Raw genomic sequence first — 19,979 nt, forward strand, 5'->3', positions numbered from 1 at the left:
TATCATAGAGAGGAGAGAAAGGAAGATTAAATGACTTGGCATATAGCAGTGATACTTCCACTGAATTCAGTGTCGTATTTAGACTTGGCATGTTTCTAGTCCCCATCAACAGCCAATTTTATTTTTTTAGCTTATTGTAAAAAATATTTATGAACCATACTTTGGGCAAAAATGGGCCCCCAAGGCAACAATTAATTAATGAAACAATATCATTTATATACCGCTCTATGCACAAGGCACAAGTTGGTTTACAATGAGCAAATGTATATTTTATAAATCCATAAAACAACACAATAACAAATCACTAAAACAGTTACTAATAGCAGCAACAGCAATCAGGTCTGTCCTCCTCCAAATACCTGCCTAAAAAGCTTTGTCTTCAATAACCACCTAAAACTATAAAGAAATGGGGCCAGACATACCACAGTAGGGAGGGAGTTCCATATATGAGGAGTCACCACTGAAAAGGCCCTTTTCGGGGGGGGGGGACACATCATGTACCTCATCCTGAGGAGGAACCATCAGGAGGGCCTCATCTACTGATTTTAAAGCAGGAGCGGTTTAATATGGAAGATGGTGACTTAGATTTATAAACTTTTACCTCAAAACTTTAAAGCCGTATTATAACAAACATTTAAAAAACAACAGAAAAGTTTATTATATTTATAATAATCTGAAAGCCATGTGGTACAAAGAAGTTTTAATGGCTTTCTGAAAACTAAATGAAGATGAAGCTAGTCTTTCTCACCTTCCGGGTGAGGGAATTCCATAATGGGATGCTGCCCAAAGGACCTGTCCAATTGTCCCATAAACCTAGCTTCTCTTGGAGATAGGACATACAACAGGGCCGATGAATCTGATCTTACATTACAGGCAGGTTCATAAGGAGGAGGCAGTCTTTCAGATACCCTGGCCACAAAAAACGAAGGGATTTTGAGGTAACAAACAGCACCTTGCATTGTACCTAGAAACAAACTGAAAGCCAGTGTTGTTGTTGCAAGACCCAATACATTTTGGAAATCCAGCCTGGCAATTCCTCATATTTAATTAAATGAAAAATTAGTCTGCACCGTTTAAAATATGGCTTCAAATAATTTGTTTTTCCAATAGCTTCTATTTTCCATCTATTTGCTTTGGCAGCTCTGGCTATAAATGCCAGTGTGTTTTCCACTGCAGTTGCTGAGGTTACTTGCTGTCAACCAACCACAAATCCCATAGAGAAAATTAGTCATTCACATAGCCTGACATGCCACCTTCATGTGTTTCTGCTAGTGCAGTACTAGCAAATTTTAAAAGAGACCTTTATTGTTAAAATTTCAGAAGTGACGTTCCAGGGCAATAACTTACAACACTCAAGTTGATGCAACCTTCCTCTCTTCCCCTGCAGCCCATGTGCCCCCCATTTTGTTCCAGAGGGTCCCCCAACAACAATGTGGATAAATTCAGGAGGGAGAAGCACCATTTGTGTGAATGGACATCTGCTACATAAAAGGGATATAGGGACGCAAGTGGCACTGTGGTCTAAACCACTGAGTCTCTTGGGCTTGCCGATCGGAAGGTCGGCAGTTCGAATCCCCACAACAGAGTGAGCTCCTGTTGCTCTGTCCTAGCTCCTGCCAACCTAGCAGTTCGAAAGCACACCTATGCAAGTAGATGAATAGGTACTGCTGCGCCAGGAAGATAAACAGTGTTTCCATGCACTCTGGTTTCCATCATGGTGTTCCGTGTGTCAGTAGCGGTATAGTCATGTTGACCACATGACCTGGAAAGTTGTCTGCGGAGAAACGCCAGTTCCATCAGCCTGAAAGCGAGATGAGTGTCACAACCCCATAGTCACCTTTGACTGCACTTAACTGTCATTATATGCTGAGGGTTCACAAAGCCCCACTCTACTGGGTTCTTTTACTTCCTCATCGCTCATGTCTTATGTTTTGCTTACCCAAATTATTCCCCTCTAGCAGTAGCTTGTTTAAATTGGGAGTTCCTTCAAACTATAAGTAGCAATGTTGGAGGAACTGCATTAGGAAACACTGATGTTGAAAGAAGTTTCATTTCTTCTTTTGTCTCACAAGGAAAAAGGCTAGTCACTGAATACATGTATTAGGACACTAGGTGAGCTGCCAGTCTATTTGCTCTTCCACATCCAGCTGCAAAAACCACCTCTGGCACACATTTCATAAATAGAATTGCAGAGACCACTGCACGTGCTAATTCTACCAATCAGAAAATCTTAATATAGCTGAAAGAAAGAAACAAAAATCAATCCTAAAGGTCTTAAATTAGATTGTCACATTTTTTCCCCAGGCAAAGTTCCTGCACTTAATCACTTTTTGACAGACGTTTAGGGTTGTATCCAATGAAGCCATCCCATTAGTGCAAGGACTTCCACTTGTGCAATGGAACTTCCTCTCACTCTCCCCACCCCCATGCCCTCAAATCTATTTCTGTTGGTCCCTCAAACTCTCTGGAGCAAATAGGGGACAAGAAGGGTGGCAGTGACTTGCCCAAGGACACCCAGGGAATTTTAATGGATGAGCGGGGATTTGAACCCTGGTCTGCCTATCCTAGTCTTATACTCTAACCTGGGGATGTTGCTAGGTGACAGCTCCCCTCATCCTTGGCTTTTGGCCATACTGGCTATGCCTGATGGGAAATGGAACCCAACAACAGTTGGAGGGCCTCAGGTTCCCCATCCCTGATCTAACCACCACACCACACTGGTTCTCAATGGGGGAAGCTTTTAATTTAGTAGGAAAAGTACTTTCTGCCATGGTATTACAGTTAAGAGAAAAGTTGTGCCATTCAACAGTTGAGTAACAGGCAGTGATTCAAGACACTGAAGGCCTGATAAGAAAACAAAAAATGTCTATATCCCTTACACATAAACAAACAAACAAACAAACAAACAAACAAACACACAGTCAGTCACCCAGGTGTTAAATTCCACAGCAGCAACAACCTTCTCTCTGGAAAACCACATTTGCTTGTTTGTGCTAAGAGCCACAGTCTTGTGTGAAATGGGGCAAAACTGTAAGTTACTGCTCTCTCAAATAACAACCACAGCCTCTAAATATTTTACTATGACAAAAAAAACTCATGTTCAACCAATTTTGGGGTTCTGAAGCTGCTTTCGCAGTAACATTCATCCTAAATGTTGTAAATGAAGCATCAGAGAAAGCAAACTGTGCTTAAAACAGGGCTAAAAGTTGGATCCTATGCAACTCAGAAACAAGTCCCACTGAGTTTAACAGGGCTTATTCCCAGATAAGTGTGAAGGACTGCAACCGCGCAGCACAATCTTATATACATCTACGCAATAGCAGATCCCAAGATTTTGTCCCTGGTGTCTCAGGGTTCAGCAGGAAAAGATGCCTACCTAAAACCCTGGGGAGTCACTGCCCGTCAGTGTAGATCATACTGAAAGGAATTGACCAATGGTCTGACAGTATAAGGCAGCTTAATATGTGCTTACCTCTTGTGTCGGTTGTCTTGTAGTTCTGTCCTTCCTTTGATTTTATTGTGAATTGCAACCTAGAAAATAAACGAACAGAATTTTACACACAAAGACAAAAAGAGGTTTCAATGTGGTTCCCTCCTTCTTTTAAGCCTAAAGTGAAGTAGGTTGGTCTGGGGAAAGTTTGGTCAAATGATTATTGTGCAAAACTATGGTATTTCAGTGACACTGAGCTGGGAAAAACCATATTTGCAGCATGATGAAACTGAAAACTGTAATCACTCAGTTTCATAAACTTGTCATAACAGCACATGTGTACTTGAGGCTGTAAAAATTGTTTGTATGTTTCTTTTTTCTTTGGCAATCATTCGTAGCCGAGCAAGATTGTCTTCCATAAACACGGTTTTAACAATGAGTCCGTAAGTGACTGTGGAGACCAATTCTGGATCCACATGTGAGACCACATATCTATATAGCACTATACTCCGTCCTCACTGGCAGCGGCCTCCAACTTAATGAAAACTACATTCATCATCATCATCATCAATTACCACATTTATACCCCACCTTTCCTATAAGGAGCTCAAGGTGGCATGCATTTGAACAAATAAGACTTGCAAGTGTCTAACTTTGGCTGGATCATGTCCATATAGCACACTGAGAGTAAGAGCAAAATAATGACAAGTAGATATCCACAACTTGGGTGATATCAATATTGGCTGAACTGTGTCTGTATATATATATTGTTTTCTTTGCAAAGAAACAGAGCTATGTTGCATCTGCAAGTAACTGCATGTTGAAATTAAGGCAAGTTAGAAGCTGCTAATTATTTGGCAATTCCACAAGCAAGGACTACATATTTCAATAACCTAGTAGTTACTCCTATGCTGAAACAACTCAGTGTAATACTGAAATGAATATGTGCACTCACAGTGATGTTTATAAAGAGCTGAGAGGATGGTGACCAAGGTCTTTACTTACATCAATCACCTACAAATCATCCTAGACCCATGAGCTTTTCCACTGGGTGGTTTTTGAGTTAATGTAACTGGAATTACTGTTCCCAATAAAGAACAGTTTGACCTAGACACTTGTCCTTCTGAAGTTCTCAGAAATCAAGAAGTTTCCCAATGACAATGAACACATTTCTTTCTTGAGAACACTGTGTGCAGAGTCTTTTTTGTGTATGCACCTACAAAACGCTGGAGACGTCATTTCTGCGCTGTTTTCAGCTGGAATTAAATAGTACCTTATTCGTACTGTGCACTTGAATGCAATGAGCACACAGGAAAGAGTGGGCACCAACCTTCCACTTCATCTAGTCGAGAGAGACATGATGAGCTTCTTCCTTTGTTGCCCCCCTTGTCTACAAGAAGATAGGAAAGGAGAATTTCTTGACTGCCCCTGTTTTCATTTACAGAGAAAACAGAGCTGACAAAGAATCACCAATTGAAGTGGGTGCACTGTCATGGACAAAGTGAAGTAGGTTTGTAGCTGAGTTGGCTTGTATGACAGGAGTGTGGGATGACTTTAGGGTCTATTGGTGGGTTTATAATTGATGGCACAAGAGAGCCGACTCACGGTCTATTAATATATAAAGTATAATTAAAGCATAAAGTAATCCTATGTATGCACCCATATTCTTGCATAAGAAGTGCTTTTTTGAATCAGAATCAGATTCTAGTCCTGCATTCTTTGCAAGAATCTCACTAGGCACCATAATCCATCTTCTGCTTACCACTGTTTGTTTTATTTTTAATCTTCAGCATTTGCAGCTCATGGAGCCTGCAAGTGGGGAGGAGAGGAAAGGAGCCCCACCCTGGCAGAAGATGATCAGGCTAAACAAAAAATAAAAACACTCTACTGCTGTAATCATGGCTAACTGGTGTTCTACAATTTTTTACTTTGCTCTGTTACTAGTTCTTAGATGCTTCTTTTCATTCAAGATGTGGAATTGCACCTGAAAAGCAGGCAACATTCATCACAACCTGACCCCTTTGAGCCCATTCCTCACCCTTAAAGCACACTTCCAGGAGCTCTATATACCCCCAGACAACATGGCCCTTCTCTGATGTAGCCGTTGTCAATGCTGTGGTAGGAAGTCTGCCAACAGAAATGCAGAGCAGAATGTTAAAAGTGTGACTGATGGACACACATCTGAAGAAAAGAGTGTGTTTAACTATGATATCTGAGAACTGTATTTGTTGTGTGGCTTGGATTTAAATCTGAAAGAGCTTAAGTACATGTTTTTAAAAAATAATTAGGTGAAGGGGAAAAAAGAGGCCGTGGTGGCATGAAGAACTGAGACCCGGTGAAGAAATTTAAGTCCAACACAACCCCAGTATCTCCATTCTATTCCACTGTATAAACATACATCATTTTATTTGTATGCCGCCTTTCCATGCTCAAGGTGGCTTACAACATGGGGGGAAATCACATAATTACAAATATAACAAAAGTAGCCATAAACAATAACTAAAACATCAAAAAGTACACAACCCAGTTGAACAATTTCAACATAAATCAAAAGAAGATCTAAAATTAAGATCAGGCCAGGCGGGAAAAGGCCTGCAAGGCTGGGAAAAGATCTTCCAGGACTTACAACCAAGATGGTCTATGCAGTGCCATTCTTCCCCCTCCTGTCACTAGAAGCAAGAGTGACACCTGAAGCTTCCTATAACATACTCCAGTCCTGATATTCCTTGGAGATGGGGAAATTGCTACTGACGGCAGACACATCCCCGCTCCACATATCCTAGAATTCTCGGAAGTGGTGCCCGCCCTGTGGAACATTCTCTCATCAGATGTCAAGGAAATAAACAACTATCTGACTTTTAGAAGACACCTGAAGGCAGCCCTGTTTAGGGAAGTTTTTAATGTTTGATGTTTTATCGTGTTTTTAATATTCTGTTGGGAGCTGCCCAGAGTGGCTGGGGAAACCCAGCCAGATGGGCAGGGTATAAATTACCGTACTACTCCTACTCCTACTCCTACTACTACAATAGTCTGAGTCCTCTCCTACCAGCCCCGTAACATACTAAAACACCAAGTGATTTCCTTGTACAAAGACTAACTAACCTTATAACTAGCAATTAATATAACAATGCAATTAATATTTAATATTTCTTTTAACCTTTTGGCACAGTTCCCATCAACTGTCACTACTCTGTTCATAGACCAATATTTACTCCAAATGACCATGCCTGAAGAACAACTGGTGAGGTTTCAAACCTTGCAATAATGATGATGGTGATTATAATTCCAGCACAAAATAGTCATTTCACCTATTCTTTACTGGTTCAACTTCAAAACAACCCTTTCCAACATAAATAGAATCGAATACTTACCCCCACCCATAACTGGTTCTCGCACACAGTCTTGAATTAACCAGAGGTACAAAAGTCCTGAAAAGCAGTCAATGAAACAGGGATGAGGTGGGAAAATACAGTGTTCAAAGCTGAGACTGCTGCCACCCAAGGAGTACTCTTCTTACAGTCAGTTACCAAGTGGCCACATTGCCAAGAATATTAGTCAAGGTCCAGGCCAGACAAACTGTACAGAAGACAGCAGCAGACCAGCCACCAAATCTTTACAAAGCAAGGGCACACAGGAAAGTGGGCAACCTTTCCCCTGCTCGGTTCCACCTCAGAAACTGCTTCTTTCTGGGTTTTTTCTTCCAGTGGGGCTCCAAGACCAGAAGCCTCAAACACACAAGCTGAAGGTTTTTTTTAGGAATGTACGATTTCCCAGACTAGATCAGTCAACTGGTTTAACTTGTTTTGTCTGACCAGCAACACTTTCTTCAATTGCAGCTATAATGCTGGACAGCTTGCTGTTTGTCCATGATGATCAATTGCTAGGGCAAATAATGCCTGCCTTGTCCTCCTTCCCTGGAAGCTATTGGTATAAATCCCAGCAGCATTCACAGGGAGGATGTTGAGTCTTAGGTCCCATCTGCACATCAACACATTTAAAGCAGTATCATACCACTTTAAACAGACATGGCTTCCCTCAAAGAATCCTGGCAGCTGTGGTTTCTGAGGCCCCAGTTTACCTCACAGAGTTACAATCTCCAGAATTCCTTGGGACTGACCGTTCAGCCACTCTGAGAATTGTAGCTCCATGAGGGGAATAGGGGTCTCCTCACAACTTTCTGCACCCTTAACAAACTACAGCTCCCGGGATCCTTTGAGGGGAACCATGACTGTTTAAACTGGCCCGGTACTGTTTAAAATGTATAATGCAGAGGTGGCCCTTAAATCAGATTTTGCACTGAAGGGCCGACATTGCCTGGACTGTACAATTTGAAAACAATTCGCGTTTTCTATTCCACACAATCAACACATGTACACAACTCAGCATCTGAAGCTGACTACACCACTCAGATAGGAAAACACCTCCTCACACTGGGTCTGTGCCTTTAGCAGCTACCGGGCCAGAAAAGTCCACAGCTGTAGCTTATCAATGATTGCATCAATATAATTCCTGCCTTAAAAAGCTGCCTGGTCATATTTATGTGCCTAAGTTCACTGAAATCAACAAACTAACTTTTCACCTAAGATTCCAAATTGGCAGAGCTAGTTAGGTGAACCACGCCCAACGAACCTAAGTTAGGCGTGTCCATTAACTTCAGTAGGTCTAGTCTGAGTAGCAGTAGCATTAAATACCACCAATTATGCCTGGGTATCAGTGCCCCAGTACTGGTGATTTATTCTGCATACCAGCTGCTTAAGTTAAGACCTGTGTTCCCCTTATTTCTTCCAGAGGCAAAGGAAAGAAGAGACAGTGGGCTGCATAAGGCTACTGGAGAGCAGTGGAAACACCTGCTTAGATTACTATGTTTTAAATAGATGTGTTTTTTTTAAAAAAAAATACTGTTTTTGTTTTTGTTTTATTAGTTTTGTTAACCACTCAAAGGGGTCTCCCACCCCCCACCCCCCAGTCAAGCCATGTATACCGGTAATTTTTATGAAATAAACAAAATATGATATGGGGTAGACCAAAGTTCATTCTGGGGTTCAGGAACATAGAATCCTTATCTTTTAAACTTTTCTGACTTGAGCTGTGTTCGGCAAGTTCATGCAAGGAAGGAATGAGGAACCAACTTCAGCGCCGTGTTGCCTTCTAGCTGTTCAGAGTATTATTTCAAAGGGTCAAGGCGGGAAAAGAGGCGGCAGCTTCAAATAGGGAAGTTTACTTTGCTTCGCAGCCCAACAAGGAAGGCGGAACATTTTTTTTGCCTCAGTTAAAACAGAGTATGCAGGAAATTGGGACGCAGGTGGCGCTGTGGGTTAAAGCCTCAGTGCCTAGGGCTTGCCGATCGAAAGGTCGGCGGTTCGAATCCCTGCGGCGGGGTGCGCTCCCGCTGCTCGGTCCCAGCGCCTGCCAACCTAGCAGTTCGAAAGCACCTCCGGGTGCAAGTAGATAAATAGGGACCGCTTACCAGCGGGAAGGTAAACGGCGTTTCCGTGTGCGGCTCTGGCTTGCCAGAGCAGCGATGTCACGCTGGCCATGTGACCCGGAAGTGTCTCCGGACAGCGCTGGCCCCTGGCCTCTTAAGTGAGATGGGTGCCCAACCCCAGAGTCTGTCAAGACTGGCCCGTACGGGCAGGGGTACCTTTACCTTTATGCAGGAAATTGAGCTCCCATTCCAAATTCCAGATCAAGTATTCGAGAGCAGGGGGAGTGTCTTTATGGCCAACAGAACATAACAATCACTGTCCGACCATTATTGCTGCAGAGCAAGTCGGCAGCTCTAACAGAAAGCTGCAGAGTTCCTGTGCCTGTTCTCTCATTGCATCGTAACAACCTTGCCTTTTGTTTCAACAAGCATGTCATTCTCATCAAGGATGCAGAACATAACTTGAAAGCTGAAGATTCAGAATGAAAGCAAAAGAGATCTGGATGAACTTTTGGTCCTCAACACACTCGTTCTAACCCTATCACCGTGTGTCTCATGTTCCATCGCTCTCTTTCACTTTTACTTCCTCATTCCCTTAAACACACAGACACACAAGATATTCCAGGGAACTAACAAAATAACGTAACCAACAAATGGGGTAATTTTATATTATCGCTATTCCATATAGTTCAGTCAAGCTGCACAATTTTAAGGGGTATAGACAAGTCGTTTTAAAGGGTAACGGAAGGTGCTTCAGCACATTCCCTCCACCTTGCAAGCACGTGACTTGAAATGCAGCAAGTCTTTTCATGCATTTGTTACCACACTTAGGGTGGATCTAGACACGGGGGAATGCTATAAATAAGTCAGAAATTAGATCAGGCATAGGCAAACTCGGCCCTCCAGATGTTTTGGGACAACAACTCCCATAGCTAATAGGACCAGTGGTCAGGGATGATGGGAGTTGTAGTCCCAAAACATTTGGAGGGCTGAGTTTGCCTATGCCGGAATTAGATTGTTACAGCAAAAGAAAAAAAATCTCTATAGAAAATTGTGTTTTAAAACTTCCTGCTCTCTCGCGCCATCTGGTGTTGCATGTTTCGAAAATACAAATCGCTGTTTCTTTACTAGCATAGCTTAGTCTCTAGAATGCCTGTCTTCACCCTCAGGTATTTTGATTGTCGATTATCATGGTGAGTCATAAAATAAATAAATGAAGCCTAGATATTGCATGAGAATTAAATTATGAAATTTTGTTTGTATACAAATATTATTATTAAGATCACGGGGCGGTTTTCAATATAAAAACACAAAAATACATCTCATAACAACAAACAAAAACAATAACCCCACAGTTTAAAAGGCCAAAGGCCTGAGATAATATACAGTATAGATTAAGGCTACAATCCCATGCATACTTAACCTGGAAGGAAGCTCCACTGAACACACTGAGACTTAACTCTTAACAAACATGCATTGGATTGTCCTGTTAGTATTCACTTAATTCTGATTTGCTATGCAGAACATCCTGCCTCAAAAGCGTTAGTGTCTATAGTTTTAACAGTGTTTTCCTTAAGGCAAGCAAAAGCATGTTATAAACATACATAAGTGTAGTTACTGATAAACTGGAGAGATGTATGCTGTATCAGGAATATATTTTTCATGAGCACCTCTTCCCCCACCTCCAATCATCTCCTACATATCCTGTGTTCAGAGGCCTCAAGCTATACCTCCAGTGGTATTTGGACGGAGGTTTATCCATTGAGTTAAAAGTAGCCAGATCAATATTCTAAAACACTGGAAGACATACCACAGGGGTGCATGAAAAAGGGCTGTTCCACAATATTCTATGGAGCTGTAGCAGCATCCCATAATTTATTTCAAGGGGACATGGCACATCTGCAAATTCTAACTCAGCTCTACACAAACAGCACATGATGATCACTGAATGAATAATTATCTCTTTTACACCTCTGGACCATTGGACTTCACTCCTAAGTACACTTACTAGGGAATAAACCTCATCCACAGTGAGACTTGCTTCCAAGTAAATGTGCATAGGGTCACTCGCTAAGCCACACGCCCACATTCATCATAAGCAAAATGATTAACAGTGGTAAAAGATGGGTGTGTGGGAAGGGGTCCCTCTGAAAGCATTTTCATGATAAAATCAGTAGAATACTTTAATAGTGACACAAGGTGCATATAGTAGTCAAGTTCAGATTAGCTGATGCATTTCATGAGTGTGTGGTCTTATCTGTGTGGCACAGAAATGGATCTATTATCACAAACAATGCAAGACAAAGTCGCTTTCAATATTGAAATCGCCAGAAACTTCCAACCTACTATAAGACGTTCTAAGATGCACCCACAAAAGCAGCTTCTCCCATCAGACATATATTTAACATCAACGCTTACCTAGTCTGTTTTCATTTTTGCTCTTTATACAGCAGTGCTCCACCCGGCTACTGCCCCTCTGATATGCCAAGCTGAACTTTGCCGCCAGCTGTTCTATTCCTTGAAGGATTCTGTTCCCTCAATAGTAGCAGCACCCTGCAGATCATACGATCCCATTCCGCCTCAGAGCGGAAACGTAAATCAGTTTCTTATTGCATTATCCATTGATTATAGTCAAGCAGACAGTAACCCCATCATTGTTGACAGGAAGTATGCACTTAGGACCTTTAACAACAGGCAGCTGGTAAGGCCAGAGTAAGGTCTTGCTCTGGTCTAATTGGCTGCACTGGCCCCCAAAAAATGAATTAATACAAATCGCTCTATTTGTTTTTGGTCTTCCATGGAGTCCTAATAAGCAGAATAGTAAAAAAGCCTGTGCTGTGAGCTCAGCGTGACTGTTGTTCAAACCATTTGGGTCTGGCTGGCTTCCGGCATATATTCAATCTCTTTGGGGGAGACAGAGAATTTTGCAAGTCACCCTTCCAAGTTAAAAGCAAGACCCTGTGAAAGGAGAAACCTTTTGGCTGCAGTCTCATGATCTAAACCAAGCAGGTGCTTGTTTACTTAGCACCAAGAATATACAGGAGTGGTCCTTGATTTCACTGTGTGAATACCCTTTAGTTTTTTACACACAGAGAGAGGAACATACTTATTTCCCATCAGGTGGCTCATTTGTACTGAAGTCACATCAGGTCTGTGTTCTGCTTCTGAAAGATGATGCCTCTTCTTGTGGAGTACAGAAAGTGATAGCATGAACTGCCAACAAAGAAAACTGTGTTCTACCTGGTAAATAATATCGGAGTCTGAATAGCAAGTAAAACCCAGATTGTTTCTGGGCATTGTAGTTTGTTATGGGTTGCTGGGAACTGTAACTGTGAAAGGTAAATCATAGTGCCCAGGATTACCGTATTTACCCAAATCTAATGCTCACCTTTTTTGGCCAAATTACATTGCGAAAATTAAAGTGTGCATTACATTTGATGGCACATTTATATTCGCCAGCAAATACTTTTTTTTTGTTTCAAGGTTCAGAACGCTGAGGTGTGTATTAGGTTCACTGGTGCATAAGACTCGAGTAAATACTGTATTTCAGGCATGTCCAACAGGTAGATCGTGATCTACCGGTAGATCACTGGACCTCTGTGGTAGATCACTGGTAGATCATTGGCTCCCCCCAAAGAAGCTGAATAACTGTGGCTGCCCTTAAAAAAGCTCACCATTTTACCTCCTCCCTGAAAAAACGCAACAACTTTGACTTGAACCCCACAAAGGGGGGTAGATCACTGCCAGTTTTTAACTCTGTGAGTAGATCACAGTCTCTTGGGAGTTGGCCACCCCTGTTGTATTTGAAGGAAACAATGATCTCCTGGTTGACGCAGACGCCACTGAATGTGCATGCATACTCCGTGCACTTCCCTCTCTCCGACGCCCCCCAGGGCACTGGCAACCCATGCTACATCACTGTTTGCATGTACAATCTTGGGCTTCTCCAGTTAAAAAGGATCTGGTAACTGGTGATAGGAAGGACTCTCATTTTCAAAACCATGCAGAGCTACTGCCTGTCACAAGTAGAGTGAGCTAGATGGATAAACAGCTTGATCTTTAGACATTTAACACAGATGATAATGTTCCTCTCTATGCCACGAAAAGCCTCACCTGCTGATTTCTGCACATCTAGTGTATATTGGCACAAGAGCAGATCAGGCGAAGAACATAAGAAAAGCCTGCTGGATCAGGCTGGCATCCTGTTCTCAAGTGGCCACTCAAATACCTGCTGGAAACCTGCAACCAGAACCAGAGCACATGACCACTCTCCCCACCTGCAGTTTCCAGCAACAGGTACTCAGAAGTATTACTGTCACTGACCATGAAGATAGAGAATAGTCATAATGCCTAGTAGCTTTATCCCCCAGGAATTTGTCAAATCCTCTTTTAAAGTCATTCAAGTAATGGTAGCCATCAATGCTTCCTGTGGAGCAGCCTTTATCAACCTGTGGGTCCCCAGATGTTGTTGAACTACAACTCCCATCACCCCTAGCTAGCAAGGCCAGAGTTCAGGGATGATGGGAGTTGTAGTCCAACAACATCTGGGGACCCACAAGTTGAGAACCACTGTGGGTGGAACTATGCACAGGCTAGTTTTCTGGACAACTGGCAAACATATAGGAGGGCTGTGGTTTTTATTCATGATTTGAAGAGCTGATGATGTGACCTTTAGACTACTTCTCAAACAGCAGCCTGACACACACATTTTCAAAAAGGTTTCTTTGTCTTTGCGGCTAGCTGACAGAAAAGTATTTGAGAGTTTCATTTCTACCTGTAAGGAAGCTGTTAGAGGCACACAGCCTCTGTCAGGAAATATAAAGATGACAACTGTAATGACAGTGGCCCTTGGGTATAACCCGGTTTTGTAGAAAAACACTAGCCAAGAAGAAATGTCATATTGAAGAGAAAAAAATAATAGTCTGTAAATACATGGTTTCTGTAACAATCAGATATTCCTAACTCAACACTTCAAAATGAAGAATCAATAGTCACACCAGAAACTGAACTATTTACTAGGCCATGTCTAACAAATAGTAGCATAGAGAAAGCTGGTTTGTACAAAAGTGGGTGTATTATATCTTTTCAAGGTTTGGACTGGTGAAATACACTAGAAATATCATTTAGTTGAGCAAATAATTGTACTCAGGGTATTCCATAACCACCAACTCCACCTAAAATTAAAACAGAATCATTGAATTGTAGAGTTGGAAGATATCCCAAGGGTCATCTAGTCCAACCCCTGCAATGCAGGAATCTCAACTAAAGCACCAATGCAGAGGGCAAGCCAACCTCTGCTTAGAAACCTTCAAGGAACAAGAATCCACCACCTCCCAAGGGAGACGGTTCAACTGTTGAACAGCTCTTATTGTCAGAAAGTTCTTCCATGATGTTTAGTTGGAATCTCCTTTCTTGTAACTTGAATGAATTGGTTTAGGATAGGTCCTACCCTCCAGAGCAGAAAAAAACAAACCCGTTCCATCTTCCATGTGACAGCCCTTGAGATATCTGAAGATGGCTATCATATCTCGTTTGAGTCTCCTCTTTTCCAGGCTAAACGTACCCAACTCCCTCAACCATAAGGCTTAATATTCAGACCCTTTAACATCATGGTCACGCTCCTCTGCAACTTTGGGCCGGGTGCCTGGGACAAAGATTTGACCAGTAAGAACTCAGTAACAGTCCATTAAGGTACTCATGCGCAAAACAAATTCTGTAATGAGCCTGTTTTGCAGCATTCTAGCCTGAATTGCACAGCTAATTTTTGTCGACCAGATCTCTATAAAATGGCATCTTGTTGAAAGCTAAATTGCTAGCAAAATAAGATAGCAAATAGCAAAACTTGGAGTTCCATGAAAGGCCGGTAGGTTGTAATTAAATTATCATAACATTATTAGTAAAATGGGAAGAGGGCACCATCCAGATTTTTCTCCCTCGGGCAGTTATTTGGGGTGCCATTGCTAGTGAAACTCTTACAGCACTATCTGAAATACAACCCTCAAGCCGAAGCTTGCCCCACCCTGCTCTGCCTTGAATTCTTTCCTGCAAGTAGCATTTTTCCGCGTAACATCTCTCAGACTTATCAACACATTCCTTTTTGGGGAGAGAGCTCACTGGCAAATGCTAAACCAGATAAAGACCAGGTGGGTGGGCTTGCAACAGTGCTACGGAGAGGCCATAACTCACCTCTTCTTCTTCTTCTTCTTCTTACACAGATTCTTCTGCCAGGTGTGCCTTTGCTTCTCATGCAGGAAACTGCTTTAACAGCTGACGCGCTGGACTGACTCACTGCATTGTAAACCCATGGGCAAGACAGCACTGGGCAAGAACGCAGGCAGCACTACAGCGCTGATAAATCCCCTGAGGTTGTTGATGGAGTGGACACAGCAACATGCAGCAGCAGCAGCAGCAGCAGCAGCAGCAGCAGCAGCAGCAGCAGCTGGCACCCACTAGACCAGGTGGGGCTGCTAGGAGGTCATTGAGGGGGGCGTGGCCAGTGAGTGGTCACAGGTGTGTGTGACCAAGTTGTTCTGGTTTTCCCCCATCCTCTTCCGTTGCAAAGCTACTGTGGATGCTTATGCATTGCAATTAAACAACAGCACCTAACCAAACTGAAAAGTGTATTACTTTGGTTCTGAAGAGTTCCCTGCTGTCACAATTTTGAGTGTGCGTTCATGCCAACGAAGCTGTATACAGTGTGCGTTCATGCCAACGAAGCTGTTACAGACACTTCAGGTTACAGACTCCACTAACCCAGAGATAGTACCTCGGGTTAAGAACTTTGCTTCAGGATGAGAACAGAAATTGCGTGGAGGCAGCGGGAGACCCCCATTAGCTTAAGTGGTACCTCAGGTTAAGAACAGTTTCAGGTTAGGAATGGACCTCCAGAACGAATTACGTTCTTAACCCGAGGTATCACTGCATTAATCAGGAGTAAATCCCACTGAATTCCATAGGGATTGCTCCCTGATAAGTAGGAACAGGATTGCAGCCTGAATTGGTTAGCCTTAAAGGTGCCACACAGGATTGTAAACAAAGAACCCCATAATTTTTCTCTGACCTATGAGAAACCATTATTCCCCTGCCATGGTTGTAGCCAGGATTTATGTTGGGGATGGGCAGGAATTTTGTTGGGGGGTGGCAGAATCGAGTTACCTGTGATGCAATTGGTCAGTTATTTATTTATTTATTTTTACTTGATGGGGGGTAGCTACCCCCCTGCACACATACACCCCGGCTATGCCTATATCCCCTGCTTATCTACTTCTGTATCTTTTTTCCAGAATGTGGAATAAGGTGGAGGGAATTTAAGTGGATTAGGACCTGGCAGAGCAAGGTTAAAATTGGCCATGAAACTCAGTGTGTGACCTTGGCCCAGTTGCTGTCTCTCACAGGGTTGCGGTGAGGATAACATGGGGAAAGAGTAGACCCATGAATCTCACCTTCAACCTCTTGGAGGAAAGGTGGAATGGATTTAAATGTAATACCGATAAACGAAAATAAACGTCTCTCTCTAGTTTGTCTGCCCCTTATTTTGAAATGGTGGAGAGGGGGCTAGTTTGGAAACACAGAATCATAGAATTTTAGGGTTTGAAGGGACCCAAGGGTCATCTAGTCCAACCCCCGGCAATGCAGGAATCTCAGCTAGAGCATCCATGACAGGTGGCCATCCAACCTCCGCTTAAAAACCTCCAAGGAAGTAGAGTCTACCACAGACTTATGTGAGTCTGTTCCACTGTTGAACAGCTCTTAGTATTGAGGCATCTAATCATAAGCTTGCATTTTTATTAAAGCTTATATGTTTAATCAGGGCTTGTATTTTAAGAATGAGCTTAAAAATGTTCTGTTTCATGCCAGGCAGAAGACCAGTTGCCTAAAAACCTTGGCAAGATGTTTTTCTCCTAGACAAGGGGCCCCCCTGATTTATAGCAGAAAACAATTCTCAAAGTCGTAAAAAGGGAATTACAGGCTGACAGCCAAGGTTACACTGACCCTACAAATTAAGGGTGGATAAATAGTAAAATGAGCCATATCTTCTTCCTAAGGTTAAAAGGGTCAAGAGCAGTGAAAAAGCATCTAGCTGGCAGAAAGAGAACATTTTCTGGGAAGTCTTTTCTAAAGCTGTTTCTTTCTTAAACTAAGATCCTTTTAAGATTTCTTTTCCTTTTAAAAGGTTATTTATGTATTAAATATATTAGTTTAAATATAATTATGCAAAGGATTTAAGAAATGCTAGATTCTTATTTCATATAGTTGTAAGAGTTGTAACTATCCTGAAATTAAGTCAGCCACCAGCCCCCCTTGCCAGACAGAAGACGCCAATCGAGCACTCCTGATATATGGTTGTCAGGCCTTTTGTTTGGAAACCTTCAAATGAAGGAGATCTCTCAATGTTGATGTGAACTCAATCCTTGACATATGCATAAGATAAAAATTCAAGATTAATTATCTGTTTTGGAAGGCAATAGGGCAAGGAGGGCAAGAGGTGAGCTGGTAATTAAGATTCCTTGTTGAGACACATGTAAGATATATTACTACTTATTTGTCATTTATAGATAGAAGAATATATAGCTTTTTGATTTCCATAAAAGGCAAGAGGAAATGGGTGTATCTTTTGTGATTGGTTTTAGCAAACAGCCAATAGGAATTTCAACCAGGCTGATTGGACAGAGGCAGCCACAGGAGGAGCAAGGGGGCTGGATTAAGGAAATATAAGTGCTGGCCAGAATGGCAAGAGGCCAGGCCAGAGCTTGGTAACCATATACCACTGTGCCTCATATTTATTTGTCTGACAAATAAATTACTATTTTAATTTCTCTATTGCTGCGTTGAATATTTCATTCCAGCTAAGCGTTAACCACAAGCAGGGTGCTACAGTATAAAAGGGAAAAAAGAATGCGGGACACACATTAAGGATATTCAGGCCTACAAACACTGGACTTTACATGTAAATCTGTGGCAAGTCCAGTGTGTGGCTGTCTGCTAAGACAAGCTAGTCTCTGTGGGGTGTATGGGCAGGATGCAATTGATAATTCTGTACTACAAAAAGATGCTGCACACAGAGTTCTCATCTGAACCATCCTCTGCACTGCCATACTTTTCTGAATTGCATTTTAAGTTTGCCAGTTTCAGCAGAAACCACAAAGACAGTACTAGCCCCTTAAAGACTTAACAAATTCATTATGGCATAAGCTTTGGAGGCTAAAACCCATCATTCTCGGTAATCTCTGAAATCGTATAGAATAATATTTACTAGTCTCTGAAGTGCTTCTTGACTATTGTTTCATTTCATGGCTAGTTGGCTAGCCTATTAAATGAAAGAATACAAGATTAATGTTCTCAGCACCACACAATAAGCCAGTGACAGAAAGGAGAATTTTTATGTTAAGTCTCCACATCCTCTGGTGCACTTATTTTTAAAGGTATGAAAATAGGGAGGCTTTTACCAATTGACTTTACTGAGAAGAAAAATGTGCAGGCAATGTTCTACCCAATCAGGGTGTGATGCAGACTAAGGGCTTTGACTATTAGCACTACCAACTCCTCCTAATAAACTTTAGCACAGGATATAGAATTAGGCCTAAAGGATATAAGCCTCAAAATAAATAGTGTGAGCATGCACAGAGTGCACCTGCCTCACCACTACAGAACTTCTGTATTTAATAAGGCGATTCCAAAAGCAACCTTTATATACGTAATATATTGCATAATCGCCACAGTAGAATTTCCTGCTGAATATCCTGTCCCTATCTAGTCCAGCACCCTGTTCTCACAGAAGACCACCACACAGCCTGTTTGAATGCAAAACTCTATACTTCTCTCAAATCTAGAGACACACCCAGAAACCCTATTGTCCCAACAACACGCAGTGTTGAAGGTTGCAACACACATAGAAACCACCCACCATTTCTCCTCCCATTCACATAAATGAATGCAAATTATTTGAGAATGGATATTAATGAAATATACTTACACACACTGTTCACCTTAACAATTATTCTTCATTTAAAAAGCTGCTCAAGCTAGCAAGCATACCCTTCTGGTGAACTACGAAGAATGTGCTTTGCTTTCTTTCAAGAAAACAGCTCTGAGGATGCTCAGACTGCTCTTCAAGGTAGCCCTAATAGGTCAATACTGTTATGAATGCTGGTTAAGCTGCATAACAGATGAAGTGGAAGCCTTCATTTGAGGCCTGCCTTGAAGGGCTGTCTGATCACTTGTAGAGTTTTCCTGCTTAGGTACATGGGAAGGCCTTCTTTGCTACAGCTGGGTTTTGGGATTAGGCTGAGTGCTGCACAGAGCTGACTGACAGAAATGTTTGCAGAACTTATGTGAGAAGTAAAAAGTGTATGTAGAGAGGAAATTGTGGCTTTCAGATTTTGGAGGGCTTTTTAATTGCTTGGCATTCTCCTGGGAGGATTATGTCTTAGTGGACCAGCCTCCACTGGCAACATGTGCATGGTATGTGTGTAAATAACAGTTCCAGAATTGTGCAAATTATCAAATTATCTTTGATAATTTTTCATTATCACTGAGACGACTATGTCATCTTCCAGTCACATATTATTGAACAATAGACCCCCAGAAACAGACATTGCCACCAATGCCATCATTGCATTAACTCTTTATATCCCTCCCTGATCACGGAGGCCTTTGGGCCAGTCACTGTTAGTAACCTTACCCACCAGGCGCTGTGTGTTTAGTGTTGCAAGCCCAATTTTACAGAATTCTTTTCTAGCTGAAATCAGGCAGGACCCTGCCCTACTGAATTTCTAGCTCCTGCTGAAGATTTCTTTATTGCATCAGACATTTTAAATGAAGTTTGATTTTATACCTCCAATTTTTACTTTTTGTGCTGTACCCTTGTAATTTGCTTAGAGACAATTGTTGTTAATGGCATAAAAACTGTTTCAACAAGCTGGGGGGGCGCAAAGGGTGCCCGCCGAGTCACCACGTTCCAAGGCTTCACCGCCTGGGATTTGTGAGGGTCTCCGCTTCGCCGCAGCGGAAAGAACCTGATTTCCGCGGAGCCGATCCCCTCCCGATCAAAGGGGATCCGCCATTTGCTGATGGCGCTAACCCATGCAATATCAAGTGGGTGTCCATCTCTTCAGGTGTGGCACT

The 19,979-nt window shown here is 42.2% G+C and overlaps 1 protein-coding gene across 6 annotated transcripts in view; it reads right to left on the reverse strand.

Moving 5' to 3' along the window:
* UNC13D (unc-13 homolog D) overlaps positions 1–18,912 on the reverse strand; it is a 76,934-nt gene extending 58,022 nt beyond the window's left edge. The window contains exons 1-3 of one of the 6 annotated variants that reach the window (XM_079965929.1): positions 11,274–11,459; positions 6,802–6,858; positions 3,473–3,531 (exon numbers count right to left, since the gene is read on the reverse strand). The gene's annotated coding sequence lies outside the window, so the exon portion shown is untranslated. Of the gene's footprint in view, positions 1–3,472; positions 3,532–4,703; positions 4,799–6,801; positions 6,859–11,273; positions 11,460–12,968; positions 13,076–15,041; positions 15,223–18,828 lie in introns of those variants that run through there. The other 5 variants (XM_079965930.1, XM_079965932.1, XM_079965933.1 and 2 more) reach the window with 5 other exon arrangements.
* Positions 18,913–19,979: the final 1,067 nt, after the last annotated feature.

This window comes from Podarcis cretensis, assembly GCF_951804945.1.
Source record: "Podarcis cretensis genome assembly, chromosome: 2".
Lineage (NCBI taxonomy): Eukaryota > Metazoa > Chordata > Lepidosauria > Squamata > Lacertidae > Podarcis > Podarcis cretensis.